The 3325-nt window shown below is 38.4% G+C and overlaps 1 long non-coding RNA gene across 1 annotated transcript in view; it reads left to right on the forward strand.

Annotated features, from left to right (window-relative positions):
- The first annotated feature begins 1817 nt into the window (after positions 1-1817).
- The window catches only part of LOC135421896 (uncharacterized), a 1660-nt gene continuing 152 nt past the window's right edge, over positions 1818-3325 (forward strand). The window contains exon 1 of the long non-coding RNA XR_010434245.1: positions 1818-2626. This is a non-coding gene — a long non-coding RNA (uncharacterized LOC135421896). The remainder of the gene's footprint in view (positions 2627-3325) is intronic.

Raw genomic sequence — 3325 nt, forward strand, 5'->3', positions numbered from 1 at the left:
TGATATTTTATTTGCAATTTGAAGGTATTCGGGTCCTTAATTCCCACTGATTCCAGTGTTTGTGGGAATCAGCACTATAAGGGAATAATAGCTGAAAATATCATACCTAAAGATATCTGACATGCTTAATTTTAGTGATATTAAAACAATAAGAGCCACAGAGTTCCAGAATCTGACTGTTGTTGTTTACAATTGATGTCATGAACATTTATTCCCAGTGAGAAATCGCAGTCATGGAATGGTTTGGGCTGGAAGGGAATTTAAAGATCATTTAATTCCAACCTCCTGCCATGGGACACCTTCCATAGCCCAGGTTGCTCCAACCCGGCCTTGGACACTTCCAGGGATCCAGGGGCAGCCACAGCTTCTCTGGGAATTCCATCCCAGTTCCTCCCCACCCTCCCAGCCAGGAATTCCTTCCCAATATCCCATCTATCCCTGCCCTCTGGCAGTGGGAAGCCATTCCCTGTGTCCTGTCCCTCCATCCCTTGTCCCCAGTCCCTCTCCAGCTCTCCTGGAGCCCCTTTAGGAGCTCTCAGCTCTCCCAGGATCCTTCTCTTCTCCAGGTGAACATTCCCAGCTCTCTCCATTCCAACCTGAGGTTCTTCCCCCCGAGTTTGAAGCTTCTCATTGCCGGAAAACGCAGGAAAAACCTTCCGAGTGCTGAGAGCATCCTCAGGAAAAAAGAAATAAACCTGGGAATTTCTGGGGAGTGGGAATTCAGGCCAAATTAACCAGCAGCAGTTCCAGGAAGCCTCCAGTTTGGAAGATGTCCAGGAGGAGCAAACAGAAGGAGGTGGGAGGTAGGAGAGATGAGAACATAATTTCCCCACGTCCTTCATCCTTCTTTGGTCTGTGTGGAAGAGATGAGAGATTTGTCCCTTATATAGTTAGAAATTGGACCCGTCTCTGCCAAGGAATTTAGAATTTTTGTGTATTTTTTACATTTATACTCAAGCAAAAGATGTGCAAAGTGGATTAAAATGTGCAAAATGTATTAAAACACCCCCCTTTCTGAGTCAAAAAGGTGTGAGCTCAAGTGGCACCTTTGGCTTCAAAGCCATTTGAAATTAAATGTTGTTTAATTAAATGATTCTAAGGTTATAATAATTAAATATTATAAGAATCAAATATTACAATAATTAAAAGATGTTTATTTTGCTCCATAACTTTGTCATGTCTCATTTGCCTCCAAGACACCAAATTCAAAGCCATTTGAAATTAAATTTTGTTTAATTAAATGATTATAGGATTATCATAATTAAATATTATAATAATTAAATATCATAATAGCTAACTATTAAAATAATATTATAATAATTAAAAGATGTTTATTTTGGTCTCATTTGCCTCCAATGCACAAAATTCAAAGCCATTTGAAATTAAATGTTGTTTGATTAAATGATTATAAGATTATAATGATTAAATATTATAATAATCAAATATTATAATAAAAAATTATATAATAATTAAGAGATGTTTATTTTGCTCCATAACTTCATCATGTCTCATTTGCCTCCAACGCACAAAATTCAAAGCCATTTGAAATTAAATGTTGTTTGATTAAATGATTATAAGATTATAATAATTAAATATTATAATAATGAAATATTGTAGCAATTAAATATTATAATAAATAATATTATAATAAATAATATTATAATAATTAAAAGATGTTTATTTTGCTCCATAACTTCATCATTTCTCCAACACACCAAATTCAAATTGACTTAATACGCCCTTCAGGCCCACAAAGATTCACTGCAGATAAACCTTATTTTCCAAAGGGGAAGGAAATACAGAATTACTTCAAGGGTTGGACTTGATGATCTCAGAGGTCCCTTCCAACCCAGCTGATTCTATGATTCTGTGATTCTGTGATTCTATGATTCTGTGATTCTATGATTCTATGATTCTATGATTCTGTGATTCTGTGATTCTGTGATTCTATGATTCTGTGATTCTATGATTCTGTGATTCTATGATTCTATGATTCTATGATTCTGTGATTCTGTGATTCTATGATTCTATGATTCTATGATTCTGTGATTCTATGATTCTATGATTCTGTGATTCTGTGATTCTGTGATTCTATGATTCTATGTTTCTATGATTCTATGATTTGATGATTCTATGATTCTATGATTCTGTGATTCTATGATTCTATGATTCTGTGATTCTATGATTCTATGATTCTATGATTCTGTGATTCTATGATTCTATGATTCTATGATTCTGTGATTCTATGATTCTATGATTCTATGATTCTATGATTCTGTGATTCTATGATTCTGTGATTCTGTGATTCTATGATTCTATGATTCTGTGATTCTGTGATTCTGTGATTCTATGATTCCGTGATTCTATGTTTCTATGCCTGTGCCCTCTGTGCCCTCGTTTCCATCAGATTCCTGTTTCTCTCTCCTCTCAGCACACAGAGGGATTATCCCCCAACTCTCAGTGCTCTGTTCCGCCCCCTCCTCTCTCTCCCTGCCACTTTTCCCTCTGTCAGACTCCCTTGCTCCCAGACTAAAACAATATATGACAAAATGATCCCTGCTGACTATTGACACTGGCAATTATGGAAGAATTAAACAGGCCTGTGTGCTTTGGATGCACTTCAAAGGTCTGTGGGATTCCCACACATGCTCTGAGAGCTGTGGGGTCCTTTTTTAGTCCTCAGCAGCCATATGGCCACTTCCAAGAGCCTGTTATTTCCTATTAACAGGAAACTATTATTACCCACTTACTAAAGGCTTCCTGTGGCTCTCCAGCCAGGAAAGAGAGACTCCAAGATAACAGAAAGCCCAAGGAAAGGGGCTGGCAGTGGGATTGTTTCCGAAGGTTTATCCATGGGTGGGGTTGGAGGGTGATGTCATTCCCACCAGCCCTGGCTGTGGAGCTCAGCATCTGTCACAACAAGTGTGGGAAGGCCTTGACCAGCCCAAGGGGTTGCACAGACACAGGAGAAGTTCCTCCTGGTTAACAGGAAAGTCTTAAACCTGCCCCAGCCCCCAGACTCCCTCCTGGGTCTGGCTTAGGGAGTTATTTGGGGGGAGGAAAAACTTGAAAGAGTTGTCTTCCCAATGTAGAGGTGAGACAGGTATTTTTATGTATTATCCCTCACTTGAATCATTTAATATCTCAGGGCTACTTTAAGCCATGTGAGAAAAATATTATGTTATAACAGAGGCTAAACCAAAGGCTGGATTTTCTGCTGTGCTCAGGTTCTTAATGAAACTGGTGTTTGAGGCCAGTCAAGGATGAAGATCCCAATTTGAGAAATTCTGAGGCAGACAGCCCTTTGTATGTTATGATTTTGTAC

This window comes from Pseudopipra pipra, chromosome 1, assembly GCF_036250125.1.
Source record: "Pseudopipra pipra isolate bDixPip1 chromosome 1, bDixPip1.hap1, whole genome shotgun sequence".
Taxonomy (NCBI): domain Eukaryota; kingdom Metazoa; phylum Chordata; class Aves; order Passeriformes; family Pipridae; genus Pseudopipra; species Pseudopipra pipra.